The sequence below is a fragment of the Anabrus simplex genome, chromosome 2 (genome assembly GCF_040414725.1).
Source record: "Anabrus simplex isolate iqAnaSimp1 chromosome 2, ASM4041472v1, whole genome shotgun sequence".
In the NCBI taxonomy this organism is placed as follows: Eukaryota; Metazoa; Arthropoda; class Insecta; order Orthoptera; family Tettigoniidae; genus Anabrus; species Anabrus simplex.
The window spans coordinates 163,591,380-163,609,613 of NC_090266.1; positions in this window are offsets into that span (position 1 = coordinate 163,591,380).

Genomic DNA, 18,234 nt, shown 5'->3' on the forward strand with positions numbered 1-18,234 from the left:
TATCCCATCGTCGCCATAAGACCTATCTGTGTCGGTGCGACGTAAACCCACTAGCAAAAAAAAAAAGATTCGGTCACAGGCTACAAGATGCTTTCCTTTGTCGTAATGCAGGATATCATTTATCAATATACCAAGTATTTAATGTGTGCCGTGACATTTCGAAGTTGGAGAACATATCTATGTTTACGCTGGTTAGCTTGTAAGGGAATAAAATTTTCTACGTGTTATAGTTGGTATAGAATTATTTTTTAAACACTTTAGTGATTGTTACAACGTTGTTGAGTTTGATTCAAACAAGTGAGCATTAAAGCTAGGTAACGTCATCAGTTTTTTATCCCTTTCGCGTGAAACAAATACAAGAGTTTACACTGTTTTGAATTTTCATAGAACTGTTTCGAATTAATTAAAACTGCCTAAATATGGTAATATTTCCATGTATTCATTTTTCAAGCCTATCGTTTAGGGAATTATATCTTGGGGTACATTAAATATTTTTACCATTTTATCTACGTCACACCGACACAATCTGTGTCGACGATGGGATAGGCAAGGGCTAGGAGTGGGAAGGAAGCGACCGTGGCCTTAAGGTACAGCCCCAGGTAGCATTTGCCTGGTGTGAAAATGGGAAAACACGGAAAACCATCTTCAGGGCTGCCGACAGTGCGGTTCGAACCCACTGTCCCCCAATTGCAAGCTGATAACTACAAGACCCACACCGCGCAGCCACTTGGTCGGTTGGGGAGGGGGGTAGGGGGTTGAGGGTGTGTGCATTAAACTTTTAGTCATGGGTGGAGAGTACAACCATAAAATAGCGTCAGAACCTCTGAAATATTACACGTATTCATATCACTGGTTCATGAACGATTTAACGTTCATCTTCTTGAGAACACAGAACGCGAAAGCCCTTTGATATTTTCATTGGTTTCTCGCCTAGGCGACCGTAATACGAAACCCATCAAATACGTGCGGAGTTTGTTGAAACGAAAAAACACGTCACTGTCGTTCAGACTTTACGTAAAAGTGGAGGTCCCGAGACTAAATCGTCAGGTAACACTACAAGCTTGCTTGCTCTTTTGAATGATGAGGTGCGGAATGATAAGCAGACTGGGGTGTATTAAAGGAAGCTGTGAAAGGGCGAGCGACGCCCATAATAAGTCTCCGAGCAGCAGAACAATGGCCAAGAGTGCTGGATGATGTTGCATTATGACAATCGTAAGGGTCACCTTTAGCTGGCATCATGACACTTTCACAGCGTTGGTTCTCTTGGTAGGACCACGACCCACCCCTGACTTCCAGGAAAACGGTTTAACATTTCAATCTATGGGGTAAGAGTAACCTAGACGATGTTTTCACAATAATAATAATAATAATAATAATAATAATAATAATAATAATAATAATAATAATAAGAGTTCGAATCCCGACCAATGCATATGGAATGTGTCAACAGGAACTGGAAAGTATCTGCAGGCTTTATGTTCCGTGCACAGACACGACATGGAACACGTGTTATTGAAAATCCACAGCCTGTTTCCAGTCATTCGACCGGGTCAGGAATGGAATGAATGAAGCCGCCATCTATTGGCGAGGATAAGAATTGTGCCGACTGCCGAAGCCTGTCGCACTCCTCTGGGGCAATGATTACTGAATGACAAATGAAATGAAATGATATTGGAGAGTGTTGCTGGAATGAAATATGACAGGGAAAACCGGAGTACCCAGAGAGAAAACACAGGTTATTACAAATCATAAATTAAGAATTCATTAAAACTTTTCATGAAGGGACACACATTTTAATTTTTGTAATATTAATGATGAAGTTTAGGTGTCCTTGGCAGAATGGTCAGCTTGGTGGCTTTCGATTCAAAGGGCCATGGGTTCGATTCCCAGCCGGGGAGAAGTTTTTGTGTGTGTTTTGTTAACTCCTCTAGCTCGAAGATAAGGTGTTAGTATCTTTCTCAATACCGCCTCGCCATTTACCCACAACACTGTCAACCACCATAGAAAGACACAAAATAGTAGAATACGCCCCTCTACATAGGGTTGGAACTAAGAGGGCAACCAAGCGTGAAACTGGGTCAAGTCCGCGTGTGCGAAGTCACATACGCGATCCTACGGGCGTGTGAGGAAAATCAAAGGAAGAAAAGAAGTTTTATGACGAATTAAACACAACTAAGAATACATTCCAACAGTTTATTCCTGAAGTCAGATGAGTCGAAAGGTACCACTCATGGTATCTCTCCAGTTGAAAGGCACCTAACACTCAATTCCCATTCAGTTTTTATTTTGGACTGGCGTTGTACGCTTCGCGTAGCATCATTCGAGTAGAAACGATGTTCGTCCCACCAGATAACATGTTTCCTGTCTTGGTTAATTTATTGTTGGTTTCCCCGTATCCACTGTAACCTTGCAGTTCTGTGAGTAGCTTACAGCAAAAGCCTCTTCTGTGATCCCCTACTCGACAATTTCATAACACCCAGTTTGACATCGTAGTGTGGATTGTGTGGAGGTTGTCCGCAGTTGTTACCATGATTCAGTCAAGTTTGCAGTCACAATACGTAACTTACGACAACGACGCTATCTGTTTCTTATATCCAGCGAAATTAGGATGATGATTTTACAGACTAACCCAGTGATCCATCACTAACTGGTGGATTTTTACGACAGGAATGTCGGCAACGTCCTCTGTTATAAGATCCTGGCATCACCAAAAGTAACCACCCCTCTTTTTGTTCATAAGATACGTCTGTTCTAGTAGAAGTGACCACCAAACCTAGTCGTTTATCAAATAACCCCACCGTACACAACAGATAATATATTACGAAGTATTTCTGCAGTACGGTCATTTTGTTACTGATAGTCATCTCGTTTTACAACATGAAATAAACTTCCTCCTTCATATACACAGACAATTCTTCTAAGACTGAACTATGCTTGTCTTGCATTGGTTTATTGATCTCGACAATTGGTATGGATGTGATAGGATTTTAATGGAATATTCACGAACGGATTTAATACTGCTCCAATTTCATATTCTGAAGCACGGAGTGAGTTGGCCGTGCGGTAGGTGTGCGCAGCTGTGAAGTTGCATTCGAGAGATAGTGGGTTCGAACCCCACTGTCGGTAGCCCTGAAGAGAGTTTTCCGTGGTTTCTTCATTTTCACACCAAGAAAATGCTGGGGCTATACCTTAATTAAGGCCACGACCTCTTCCTTTCCACTCCTAGCACTTTCTTATCCCACCATCGCCATAAGACCTATTTGCAAATTCTGAATATTTGTATGCATATAGTATTTATTATTATTATTACTATTATTATTATTATTATTATTATTATTATTATTATTATTATTATTATTATTATCGTCATCACACTTCCATCTTGATTTAGTGTAAGAGAAGGCCCAAAGGCCTTAACTACGCCAATAAAGACATTTATCTATCTATCTATCTATCTATCTATCTATCTATCTATCTATCTATCTATCTATCTATCTATCTATCTATCTATCTCCCTTGGAAACATACATCTTTCCACATAGGATTGGTGTACGATAAAGCATTCAACCGTAAAACTGGGCTTAACCCACAATAGATAACTGGGGAAAGGCCAGAAAGCGGAAGATACCAAATGCTTACCTACTTCATCTAAAATTAATTTTAAGGAGTCCAATGTAATTAATTAATATAACTGAGGAGTGTCTGTTCACTTTAAATTCCTTTTAGTATTTTGTCCACATACATTGAAGTAGTTGAATACTATCCAATGTCATGAGCAATCCAGACTAGAAAGGTGTAATTCTTTAGTAAAAGTAGTACCATACCCGAACATTGTTATGTTCCATGTGCCTTGTAATACACGTTTCCTTGCGTTTTTTCACGACTTACTTAGGGTGGTAATAGCGCCTTTTGAACAGACACCCCTCAACTAGGCTAATGAAAAAAAAATTATCATTAGAATCGATCATAATGTTACTACCTAGAAAGTACTGGTGCACCTCCAGCTGAAGAGCTATATACCCACCATTAGGCAAATCTTAACTTTTCTCTACTTATCTGTTATAACATTAATCCTATCACTTATAATATTCGCGATATACTATCCGTGAATTGTAAGTGGGAATGGTATCTTATCGATCAAACCGTGGACTCACGAACAAGTATTTCACGTTCCCCTGTGCATTTCGAAAAACTGATTATCCGAAGGAATTCACACGGGCGAACATCTAAAACCGAGAAGAGATTATTTACCTTAAAGTGCATGTGGACCGTAAAATAGCAGAGGAGGTGAACTCACAAACGTTTGAAACACAAATCCAACCTTGGGCTTGTTTGGTTTGAATGTTTTATGAAAGTTTGCCTTATATTAGTCTCCAGCTAGCTCTGGCGTGCCGTGTGTTTGCTCGGCATAACTGGGCTGTGCTTTAGCGGGCATCGCAAAGGCCGCATGGAAGTTTCCTGACTTGATAAAAAATGTAATTCATTTTAAACGTAGCGGCCTCTTTTAACGTGACGTCACGGTTTCTGCTTATGCCCAAGCAACCGCCATCAAAGTTGAACCACAAACAAAAACACCTAAAACGAAGTGGAAAGTTGGAAGGCCACACATCTCAGCAGCTTGGGCGAGGTGTAGGTACCTGGCCAGAAGAAATCCAACGTTCCGACATTCCGTCAGGCTCCACAAGAGGATGGCCATTTACTAGTACACTATTGATCATTCAAGGTGCTGCACACAATAATAATAATAATAATAATAATAATAATAATAATAATAATAATAATAATAATAATAATAATAATAATAATAATAATAATGTCCGTTTCTGTGGTGTAGTGGTTAGTGTAATTAGCTGCCACACCTGCAGGCCCGGGTTCGATTCCCGGCTCTGCCACGAAATTTGAAAAGTGGTACGAGGGCTGGAACGAGGTCCACTCAGCCTCGGAAGGTCAACTGAGTAGAGGTGGGTTCGATTCTCACCTCAGCCATCCTGGAAGTGGTTATCCGTGGATGGTACCTAATTTAAGGCCACGGCCGCTTCCTTCCCTCTTCCTTGTCTATCCCTTCCAATCTTCCCATCCCCCACCCAGGCCCCTATTCAGTATAGCACGTGAGGCCGCCTGGGCGAGGTACTGGTCGTCCTCCCCAGTTGTATCCCCGACGCAAGGTCTCACGCTCCAGAACACTGCCCCTTGGGGCAGTAGAGGTGGGATACCTCGCTGAGTCCGAGGAAAAACCAGCCCTGGAGAGTAAACTGATTAAGAAAGAAGAAAAGAAATAATAATAATAATAATAATAATAATAATAATAATAATAATAATAATAATAATAATCATAATAATAATAATTGTACCGGGCGGTACACCTCCACGCCGCTAATTTAAAATGTGCGCCAATTGAAACTCCTCTGCTGGAGGAAGTCTGAACTTTATTGATGGTATTAATTTTCAAGTTTCTCAGAAGATGTCATTACGTGGAAAATTTGGAGTTTTTGAACTATGTCATTTTCGACGTATTTTTGTTTTGCTTGTAGTAAGAAGTGTGAACTTTCTCTTCTAGAGGACACTACTGAAGATCAACAATAGTGCACCCTAGTGCGGAGTGAAAGAACTGTTTTTTTTTTTGGAGAAATTTTTATTTCAAAAGTTTGTTTCTTGTTAAATTTCTTTCTGTTATTGCTTAAGTTGGCTGTATACCCCTCTCTTTCCCCTTGTTTTGTATTTAGCCTATCCCGAATTTCTTTAATTTATTTCTGACCAATTGAATGTAGCTTCCCCCAACTGGAATATGTTGCGGTATCCTACCCAATAAAAGTTTTTGTGGGAGGGTGTTCTCATTCCCCTAACGCCTCGAACCTTCCGCGAGAGGATATAAACTGCTGATTTTTGGGTCTCCGGGCCACTTCTGTTCCATCTTTCAGTGTGTAAAGTACATAGCAGGGGGCGGGAAGCGCCTCTTTCTTCGGCGACTGTCAACAACCAGGTAATGGCCGACTAATTACTTCTTTTCTTGCTTGCTCAGCAGTTTAACTCTCGGCGCGGGTCCGAAGTTTTTCCATTATGTAACCTTCCTTAAAATGTAAAGAAACTTCTATCTATTCTATCTTTTAAACTACATATTGGGATAGAGAGTGCTTAACCCTCTCGAGCTCCCACTCATATTTTTTGAGGTGAACTTATATTTTTCTCAACCTATTCTTCTTCGACTTAATGTAAATTATTTCCTTATTAAGTCACCTCTTTAGTATGGGATTAGCCCTTGTATTAACGGCCTAGTGCCAAGTAGGTTTTAAACAAAGCGTATTAGGAGCGCAAGATCGCCTCCTCTCAAATTGTTATTTTAGAGGTCATGTAATTACCCTTTTTCATTTAATAGACCTCAGTAGGTTGGGTATTTTACCCCTGCGTCTATGTCCCTAGAGGACAACTTGAAGGTGGAGTTTGGTGTGGCCTTTGAGAGGCTTAAAGTTGAGAGCGAGTGGCTCTTTTCGAAAATTGAGTGTTGTATGCCTCGAGGAGGCTTTTCTGTGTAATTTGGAGCAAGTGCTCTGGGACATGAATGGGGTTTTCGGCCCCTCTGGTAAAACTTATTTTGGAGTAAGGTTGGGCTAATTGCCCTAGAAATGTGAATTCGGGGCTCGAAGCCCAAATCCTGTAAATATTGTAACTACCTTTTGACTTGCTACTCTGTACCTGCCATGGTTGTTATTTCTTTATTTTGAAAGAAAAATATAACCTTGTTAAATTTTAAATTAATTTTACTTTCGTAGCTTGAGACCTATTCACCACCCCGCACCTTCTTTTACGCATAACTACCGCAAAAACACGGTAACAAGTGGTAGCAGAGCGTGGTTGAATGGGTCTCATTTTAGCCCCTTTTGACGGCTAAACATTGTTTTGATCCGAACTCTAACCATTTTCTCAGTTGCTGGAATTTTTTGAGTTTTTCAAAATTGTTCTGTCATCATGACCGGCCCCCGCGATGTTATCCATCTTAACTACTTGCGCAAGGAGGAGTTGATCTATGAATTGACTATTAGAAATGTGCAATCTGGAGGCACGGTTGCGGTAGACACAAACAAGCTTAGAGAGTCCCTTGAATTACCAATTTCCATCCCCACCTTGGGAGAGAAAGAAATTGACGACTCTCTTTCCACGATCGTCGAGAATATTACTGGGCTAGCCTCTGTAGTTAGTTTTTTGATGAAAATGATCCTTCTCCTAATCAAATTAAGCGTGTGCAAGCCAGGCTGTTTCATTTTTCAAATAGAGTTAACGATCTGTTGTCTCTGAAGTTGAATGACGTTCAGAAGAAGGAAGCTAGTACGCTACTTGAAAATATTTCTGAGTTATCTAGCAAGGTCACTCAATTGTTAACTGGGGAAATTCCTCCCAAAATTGATCAACCCACCACGATGAATGCAGGTTCCGAGGAAGAGCCTCCTAAGGGAGAAGTTAATAGGATAACCGTTGCTGCTCAAACTATCTCTGCCCCATTGGACAACGAGTCTGGACGCCGTGCATCGTTGAATAATATACGTTCGGAATTAACTTCCTTGCCATTGAAACCTTTACCTACTATGTCACCCGAGTTCAGCAGTTTGCCTCATCCATTGGCAATGTTGCTCAGAGGTATTTCTAAGTTTTCCGTTAATACCACTAGTGAAGTAATTACCTTTTTAAGATTTTTAGTTGAATTTCAGGATCATGCCCTTGTGTTTTCTCTTTCTCCATGTCAAATTTTGCAAATTATCTATCCCTATGCAATTGGTATTCTCTCTGATAAAATAGTAAGAGCCATTGCCGAGCAATCATCTATTGAGGATTTCCACGCCCACTTGCTAGCTAACTTCATCCCGGCTAGGGCCAGGTCCTCCCTTATTCAGAAGTACTATTATCGTGTACAGCGTTTGGATGAAAACTTGGCTGACTTTATCCAAGATATTAAATTCTATACTAGGGTGTTTGCCCTTCATTTTCCTGAAGATCAAATTGTACAGGCTATTGTAGAAGGAATTTCACCTCCCTATAGGTCATATTTGTGTTTCGCGGCGTGCCCGCAAACTTTCTCCGAACTTGAAGCGTTGGCCGTCTCAGCGGAAGGAGTGAGATACGCTGATTCCATGCGTGTCGCGAAAGAACCCCCGCCTTCTTTTAGTAATACTCGGCCTCCACCTCGCCGATCAGTCACACCTCGTAAATGTTGTGCTTGCGGGTCGCCTGACCATCTTCGCAATAAGTGTCCACTGATCAAGTCTAGTAGGGCAAATAATGGAGCTGGTTCATCACAAGGCTGTTTTAAATGTGGGGCTTTCTCACATATCGTCAAGAATTGCCCAAACTCAAATAGCACCCCCTCCTGCTCAACTTCTGGTGCAAATTCCACCAATGCCAATAATAAAATGTGACTAGCGGCTTCGGCTGAGTCGACTCAATCGGCTTCTCAAGGCTCAGCCCCTGGCAAAAAGGTCGTGAATTCAGGGAACGTTCAATTTGCAAATCCATCTTTCGAATGCCCCAAAGAGTGTCTTAGGATTGCGGCGGATACCCCCGCACCTGTTCCTTTTCTTAAGATTGAGTTAAATAACGAGCCTATAACAGCTCTATTAGATTCAGGCAGTGTTTGTTCAATTATTTCGGACCAATGGTATTCAAAATTGAAGTCTGTTTGTAAATTACATGACTATGGCTCATCTACCGTTCAATATGTTTCGGCTAATTCATCTCCATTATAAATTTTAGGTTCTGTACAGGTCAAAATTCGTATTTTTAAATTCACATGGAAAACCAAACTGTTTGTGGCTAAGCACTTGTCTTGCCCCATCATACTGGGAGCGGACTTCATTTCTCGCACTGGTCTTGTGCTCGATCTTCAGAGTAAGTCGTGCACGTTCAAATTTGCGTCCAATTGTAAAATTCCCTTGCTAAAGTATAATTCTGTATCATGTTCATCTATTTCGCCTACCCAGGATGAGATGTTGTTAGACCTTAGACATCTACCTGAGGAGCAGGCTGATAGTATTCGTAAATTATGTCAGTCATTTCCAGAGGTGTTCTCTGATACTCTTGGTGTTACTGACCTTATTTAATACAAAATTGAGGTCACGGATTCGATTCCTGTCCGTTTTCCACCATATAGGCTATCTCCACCTAAAATGAAGGCATTGAAAGAAATCATTGATCAGATGTTGAAGGATGGTATTATTAGGCCCTCTAAGTCGGCGTATTCGTCACCTATTTTTCTAGTCCCGAAACCCCAAGGAGGCTTCAGGCCTGTCATTGATTATAGGGCTCTCAATCGGAAGGTGGTGTTACAATCTGTGCCCCTTCCCGACCTTCATTCTTGTTTTTCATGGTTCCGTAAGGCCAAGTTCTTTACTATCTTGGACTTGAATCAGGCCTATAATCAGATTCCCCTTGCCGAAGAGTCTAAACATCTTACAGCGTTTGCCACGGACTGGAACTTATACGAATACAACCGCGTGCCTTTCGTGCTCCCCACGGGAGCAGCTGTACTCACTAGGCTACTAGATAGGGTCTTCTCCGACATCAAATTTGAGTACTTATATCATTACTTGGATGATGTCGTCGTATTTTCAGAGACTTTTGAAGAACATCTAGATCATCTGCGAGGAGTTCTCGATCGCCTTCGTAAGGCTGGGTTAACTGTCAAGTTGTCCAAGGTTGCCTTTGCTAAGCCCTCTATGTCGTTCCTAGGGCATATTGTGTCACCTGATGGTGTAGCGGTCGATCATTCTAGAACACAGGCCATCCGTGATTTTAAACCTCCCAATGACATTAAAGGTATCGCCAGGTTTATTGGTATGGTGAATTTCTTCAGGAAGTTCATTCCTAACTTTGCTAATAGAGCGGCGCCCTTGAACCTTCTTCGTAGGAAAGGCATCAAATTCGAGTGGGGACCTTCTCAACAAGCCGCTTTTGAAGATCTTAAATTAGCTCTCTGTAATGCCCCTGTACTTGCTATGCCTGATTTCTCGAAGAAATTCATCGTCCAAACCGATGCGTCGTCGTCAGCAGTAGCTACAGTCCTTCTTCAAGAGACTGAACTGGGGAGGCGACCCATCGCCTATGCATCTAGGACTCTATCGGCTCAAGAAGCCAAGTATTCTATCTATGAGCTCGAAGGGTTGGCAGTCTTATTTGCCTTAGAAAAGTTCCGTCTCTATCTGGAACATGTCAAATTCGACCTGGAGACAGATAATCAAGCCTTAAGCTGGGTCTTAGGTAGGCCGCGTCGTACTGGTCGTATAGCCCGTTGGGCCATCCGTATTTCTGCCTTCCAATTCGATGTCCGGCATATCAGAGGTACCGAAAATGTTGTCGCTGATGGACTCAGCCGTATGTTTTCCAACGACGTCGAGACCCACAAACCGGCCGACAGTTCATCACCTCCCGAGTCCATACTATCTGGTGTCAATGCCATCTTAACTGATGCTCCCATGCTCTTTAGGGATATCGAGAAATACCAACGTGAAGATCCGACGCTGGCTCCGATAATGGAAACCCTTTCTTCTGAGGAATATGTTGTCCCTTATGTTCTGAGGAATGGTGTTCTATGTTGCCCTTCGAGGCATGATAAGATGATGAAGGTTGTCGATCCAGCTGTTCTTGTGCCTATGATCTTCAAATACTATCATGAGACCCCATTAGGAGGGCATCTTGGAATCTTTAAAACTCGTGAGAAGATTCGTGAAATGTTCATCTGGAAGGGTATGGACGGTGAAATCCGTGAACTAGTAAAAGCTTGTAAATCTTGTTTGCTCAGTAAACCCACCATGTCCACCAAGGTAGGCCTTTTGTCTTCGCATCAAGCGTCGCGTCCCATGGAACGCCTGTATATTGATTATGTAGGACCCTTCCCCCAGTCAAAGGGAAATGCCAACAAGTTCATCTTTGTATGCGTAGATGGCTTTACTAGATTTTCCTGGTTATTTCCGACTAAGCTGGCTACCGCTCAGTCCACCATTACTTGCCTAAATTCTATTTTTGCTTCTTTCGGTCCGTGCCAATATATTGTATCTGATAATGCTAAGGCTTTTACATCTAATCTATTTCGTAAGTTCTGCTTTGACCTGTCTATCTCTCATGTGACAACTTCTGCTTATTACCCTCAACCATCTCTGGCTGAACGGGTTAATCGTAATCTCAGGTCCGCGCTTATTGCCTATCACCATGAAGATCATTCCAGGTGGGACACGTCCCTGCATTGGTTAGCTTTTGCTTTAAATTCGGCGGTTCATGAATCACATAAATTTACTCCAGCCTCTTTGATGTTCAAGTTTGTTCCCAACACCCCGCTCTCTAACCTCTGGTCTCTGAGTGACATTCTACCTGAGACAATAGATCCGGACAACATTAAAGATCTTTGGAAGAAGGCTAAAGCCAATCTTATAGTGTCTCATGAAAAGGTTAGGGAAAGGTATGATCGTGGACGGAGACCCACCAATTTGAAGGTAGGCGACCAAGTGATGGTCAAGAATTTTGTTCCCGCGGGCAAGCTTGCCCCCAGATTTCATGGGCCATGTGTCATTCTCGATTTCCTGACGCCGGTTACGTTATTATTAAGTAATCCAGCTACCGAGAGGATATTTAGGGTTCACCTGTCACAGGTGAAACCGGTGTAATTTCTGGGTTAACTTGCTTCCTATAATCGTGAAAGGAATATGAAGGTTATTTTTTTTTTTTTTTTGAGTTTTCACTTTTAAGGCATTCTGCCCCTTCTATAATATTTTGTTTCATATGTAAGTTTTTGTAAACCCCTCCCGCACGGTTAAACTGCCATCCTGTCCTTGCCACGGCCATTACCACGCTCCCGCCTCCTGCTCCACTCTACACAGTGGCTTAATTAAGGCCATGGATTTCTGCACGCCGCTGGCCCCTCAACCTCTCCACCAAGCCTCTGCCCTCAAAAAAAGATGATGGTCCAACAATTCTGCCGCCTAGCTTTAATGTTTCAGTGCCCCCGCAGCCGCGCGGCGCCGTGCTGCGACTGGGTCAGAGGAAGGGCCCCCTCTTCCCCCGGCGAGGACCACATGGGCACGGCGAGCCGGAGCTCTCCTCCCGGCTAAGGCTGATGTGCGGCGCACGACCTGCTACTGGACCGCAGCCTGTATATGTTCACCGCGGCCGCGGCGTGCTTCAACACCACTGCTCCCCTCATAGTGCGGGCGAGCGGTATCTCAGGGTACTTGAGGGGTCCGAGCGGCCTCCTCTGGACGCAAGCTGCAACGGCCGGTCTGGCCATCCAACTTAATCAACATTAACTACATGAACTATTACTATCAGCAATTACTGCACTTGGGAATTCAACAGCAATATTTGGTGGACCTTGCAAAATTTTTCTTCACTTTCAAGTATTAAAAGTTTATCTTCTGAATTCAACTTCTACAACCATAAAAACTTTACTTCTCCTGTTACAACAAAAATTTTGAAACTGAACCAAACCACATTAAGAAAATCTTATAAATTCTTCGGCAATTAATCTCCATATCTACATCAAAACGTGGACCTTGTTTGCAAACAAATTTCATGTGTCACCCCTGGAGGAACTTTTGGGGGGGGGGGGGGAGGTCTGTACCGGGTGGTACACCTCCACGCCGCTAATTTAAAATGTGCGCCAATTGAAACTCCTCTGCTGGAGGAAGTCTGAACTTTATTGATGGTATTAATTTTCAAGTTTCTCAGAAGATGTCACTACGTGGAAAATTTGGAGTTTTTGAACTATGTCATTTTCGACGTATTTTTGTTTTGCTTGTAGTAAGAAGTGTGAACTTTCTCTTCTAGAGGACACTACTGAAGATCAACAATAGTGCACCCTAGTGCGGAGTGAAAGAACTGTTTTTTTTTTTTTTTTGGAGTAATTTTTATTTCAAAAGTTTGTTTCTTGTTAAATTTCTTTCTGTTATTGCTTAAGTTGGCTGTATACCCCTCTCTTTCCCCTTGTTTTGTATTTAGCCTATCCCGAATTTCTTTAATTTATTTCTGACCAATTGAATGTAGCTTCCCCCAACTGGAATATGTTGCGGTATCCTACCCAATAAAAGTTTTTGTGGGAGGGTGTTCTCATTCCCCTAACGCCTCGAACCTTCCGCGAGAGGATATAAACTGCTGATTTTTGGGTCTCCGGGCCACTTCTGTTCCATCTTTCAGTGTGTAAAGTACATAGCAGGGGGCGGGAAGCGCCTCTTTCTTCGGCGACTGTCAACAACCAGGTAATGGCCGACTAATTACTTCTTTTCTTGCTTGCTCAGCAGTTTAACTCTCGGGGCGGGTCCGAAGTTTTTCCATTATGTAACCTTCCTTAAAATGTAAAGAAACTTCTATCTATTCTATCTTTTAAACTACATATTGGGATAGAGAGTGCTTAACCCTCTCGAGCTCCCACTCATATTTTTTGAGGTGAACTTATATTTTTCTCAACCTATTCTTCTTCGACTTAATGTAAATTATTTCCTTATTAAGTCACCTCTTTAGTATGGGATTAGCCCTTGTATTAACGGCCTAGTGCCAAGTAGGTTTTAAACAAAGCGTATTAGGAGCGCAAGATCGCCTCCTCTCAAATTGTTATTTTAGAGGTCATGTAATTACCCTTTTTCATTTAATAGACCTCAGTAGGTTGGGTATTTTACCCCTGTGTCTATGTCCCGAGAGGACAACTTGAAGGTGGAGTTTTGTGTGGCCTTTGAGAGACTTAAAGTTGAGAGCGAGTGGCTCTTTTCGAAAATTGAGTGTTGTATGCCTCGAGGAGGCTTTTCTGTGTAATTTGGAGCAAGTGCTCTGGGACATGAATGGGGTTTTCGGCCCCTCTGGTAAAACTTATTTTGGAGTAAGGTTGGGCTAATTGCCCTAGAAATGTGAATTCGTGGCTCGAAGCCCAAATCCTGTAAATATTGTAACTACCTTTTGACTTGCTACTCTGTACCTGCCATGGTTGTTATTTCTTTATTTTGAAAGAAAAATATAACCTTGTTAAATTTTAAATTAATTTTACTTTCGTAGCTTGAGACCTATTCACCACCCCGCACCTTCTTTCACGCATAACTACCGCAAAAACACGGTAACAATAATAATAATAATAATAATAATAATAATAGTAATAATAATAATAATGAAAAATGAAATGGCGTATGGCTTTTGGTGCCCGGAGTGTCCGAGGACATATTTAGTTCGCCAGATGCAGGTCTTTTGATTTGACACCTGTAGGTGACCTGCGCGTCGTGATGAGGAAGAAAATGATGACGGAAAAGACACGTACACCCAGCCCCCGTGTCAGCGAAATTATCCAATGATGGTTAAATTCTCGACCCTGCCGGGAATTGAAGCCGAGTCCCCTGCGACCAAAGGCCAGCACGCTAACCATTTAGTCATGGAGCCGGACAATAATAATAATAATAATAATAATAATAATAATAATAATAATAATAATAATAATAATAATAATAATAATAGGCCCTGTAGCAATGGAACCTCAATTTAAAAGTGGAATCCGTTCCACAGAAGCATAATATTTAATTTCATTTCAAGAATCAAACATTCATTTGTCGGGATTCGAAACGCGCCCACCGCCAATGATGATGTCACGTGGGTATCACGCCTTTTACTATTACGGCTACTACTACTAAGACAAAGACAAAGTCACCTCCGTACAGGCCATGAAGGCCCTTGGAGGAGTGGAGTGTAAAGGCTTCCACCATTGTTAACCGCGGCTCGTGATGGGGTAGATAGGTTAGCTCTACGCCCGGCCGCCTTTGCCCCCAGGAATTAACCTGGTACTCATTTTTGGTGTAGGCTTAGTGAACCTCAGGGACATATGCACCTCCGGAAGTGGAAATCTCGTTTCAAATTTTACGACTTCCTGACGGGGATTCGAACCCACGTCCTTCCGGGCTAACCAAACACGCCTTTACCGCCTCGGCCTGGCACCTACTACTACTACTACTACTACTACTACTAATAATAATAATAATAATAATAATAATAATAATAATAATAATAATAATAATGCGTAACAAGAGATATGGCTGTGCGCTTCAGGTCACTGTGCGAGTGTGTATTCGGGAGATGGTGGTTTCCGACTCTACGGTCGGCAGCGCTGAGGATAGTCTTCTGTGGTTTCCCATTTTCACACCAGACAAATGCTGTACCTTAATGAAACCCAAGTCTCTTAGCTCCCCAGTTCTAGAGCTTTCTTCTCGCAGTGTCCATGAAAATCTGTTTGCTTTGGTGCAACCTTAAGCAGCTACCAAAAGAAAAGTCTTGAATATCCCTTCGACTACTGTAGATTTTAAAACGCTGTAGTGCCGAAATTTTGTTACGAAATATAATTATATTACGCATCAGTAAATCTACTAACACAGGTCAATCGCAATTAAGCTCTCTTAAATATCCTTCCTTCCAGTCTTGAGTATAGAAGACAAGCGCCTGACCAACGTTTTGTACGCACGATGTAAGTAAAACGATTCTGGCGTAGTAGTAGGTTTTTTTTTTTTTTTTTTTTTGGTAGTTGCTTTACGTCGCACCGACACACATAGGTCTTATGGCGACGATGGGATAGGGAAGGGCTAGGAATGGGAAGGAAGCGGCCGTGGCCTTAATTAAGGTACACCATTTGCCTGGTGTGAAAATGGGAAACACGGAAAACCATTTTCAGGGCTGCCGACAGTGGGGTTCGAACCTACTGTCTCCCGAATACTGGATACTGGCCGCACTTAAGCGACTGCAGCTATCGAGCTCGGTATAGTAGTAGTTAATGGTGGTTCTACCGGGTGGTACACCCCCACGCCGCTAATTCAAACTTTGCGCCAGTTGAAACTCCCCTTCTGGAGGAAGTCTGAACTTTATCTACTGTGTTAATTTTCTAGTTTCTCAGAAGATGTCACTACTTGTAAATTTTGAAGTTTCTGAACTGGGTCGTTTTCGATGTATTTTTGTTTTGCCTGTAGTAAGAAGTGTGGACATTCTCTTCCAGATGGCACTTCTGAAGAAATACAATTATGCACCCTAGTGCGAAGTGAAAGAACTATGTTTTTGAAGAAATTTTGTGTTTATAAGTTTGTTCTTTGTTAAATTTCTTTCAGTTATTGTTTATGTTGGCAATATTAACCCCTTCCTTCCGCCCGGTTTGAATTTAGCCAATCCCGAATTTCTTTAATTAATTTATGACCAATCAGGTGTATCTTCTTCAACTTGGATATGTTGCTTAACCCTAGCCAATAAATTCTTGTGGGAGGGTGTTCTCATTCCTGAAACGCCTCGAACTTTCCGCGAGAGTATATAAACTGCTGATTTGCGGGTCTCCGCGCCACTTCAGTAACATCTTTCAGTGTGTAAAGTACGTAGCAGGGGGCGGGAAGCGCCTCTTTCTTCGGGCAGCAGTTCATCCACAAGGTAATGGCCGTTTAATAAATTCTTTTCTTGCTAGCTCAGCAGTTTAACTCTCGGGGCAGGTCCGAAGCCTTTTACCATGTAACTTTCCCCTAAAATGTAAAGACACTCGGTATCAATTCTATCTGTTTAAACTATAAATTGGGATAGAGAGTGCTTAACCCTCTCGAGCTCCCACTCATATTGCTTTGAGGTGAACTTATTTTCTCAACCGTTTCTTCCAGCCTAGCGTAATGTAAATTGTCTTCTCATATAAGTCACCTCTTTAGGATGGGATTAGCCCTTGCATTAACGGTCTAGTGCCAAGCAGGTTTTAAACAAAATGTATTAGGAGTGCAAGAACGCCTCCTCTCAAGTTGATATTTTAGAGGCCATATAATTGACCTGTTTCCTTACTTAATAGGCCTCAGTAGGTTGAGTATTTTTTTTTTACCCCTGTTTTCATGTCCTTCGAGGACAACTTGAAAGTGGAGTTTGGTGTGGCCTTTGATAGGCCCGAACTTAAGAGCAGGTAGCTCTTTCTTAAATTTTGTTTCTGCGCGCCTCGAGGAGGCTTTACGGTGTAATTGGGAGCAAGTGCTCCTGGGCATGATTGGGGTCTTCTGCCCCTTTGTTGAATTGTGTATATTGTAAAGTTGGGCTTATAGCTCAAGAATTGTGTGTCTGGCTCTCGGAGCCCAAATCCTGTAATCATTGTAATTGTACATTTTTGAATTGTGATTCGGCTACTGAGTACCTGTTCTATTTGTTATTTCTTAATCTTTAAAAGAAAATATAACCTTGTTAAATTTTATCTTAACTTTAATTTCGTATTTTGGGACCTGTTCACCCCCGCACCTTCTTTCATCTCTGCCGTTCCACAGATACCTCGGAACAGTGGTAATAACCATTATGAGATGGGGCGTATGCACAAGAGAAAATTGGGTGAAACGTCTAGGAATTACGGTACGTGGCTGTGAATTCGCCCAGGATAGCTTCGCTGAGCTGTTTGTTGCAATGTTCTGAGACAGTTCGTTGGTTCGTAATCGGTTTACCCTCCAGGGTCGGTTTTTCCCTCGGACTCAGCGAGGGATCCCACCTCTACCGCTTCAAGGACAGTGTCCTGCAGCTTCAGACTCTGAGTCGGGGATACAACTGGGGAGGGTGACCAGTACCTCACCCAGGCGGCCTCACCTGCTATGCTGAACAGGAGCCTTGTGGAGGGGATGGGAAGTTCGGAAGGGATAGACAAGGAAGAGGTAAGGAAACGGCCGTGGCCTTAAGTTAGGTACCATCCCGGCATTTGCCTGGAGGAGAAGTGGGTAACCACGGAAAACCACTTCCAGGATGGCTGAGGAGGGAATCGAACCCCCCTCTACTCCGTTGACCTCCCGAGGCTGAGTTGACCCCGTTCCAGCCCTCGTACCACTTTTCAAATTTCGTGGCAGAGCCGGGAATCGAACCCGGACCTCTGGAGGTGGCAGCTAATCACACTAACCACTACACCACAGAGGCGGACTCTGAGACAGTACCAACCTAATACTCTGCACACTGCGCGAAGCTCCTGTTCAATATCTGATCGAGCGTCGGTTGCGCTGACACTTCCCCCTGCATAGACCTATATCTCCTTTTTCATTTAATATATTTATTTATTATGACTTCTTTCAGTTGTGTATCTCATACACTTAACCACATCAATGCACCTCATTTTACAACTATCTTTACAGACGCATTAACTTATAATCCAACAGAGTTGTTTTACACTGTCCATTCATACGTTCACTCTCACACTCCACACATGTGTTGAAGAGTACAAATAGTTCACTTCAACCAATATAGATGAATGGTCAGCGT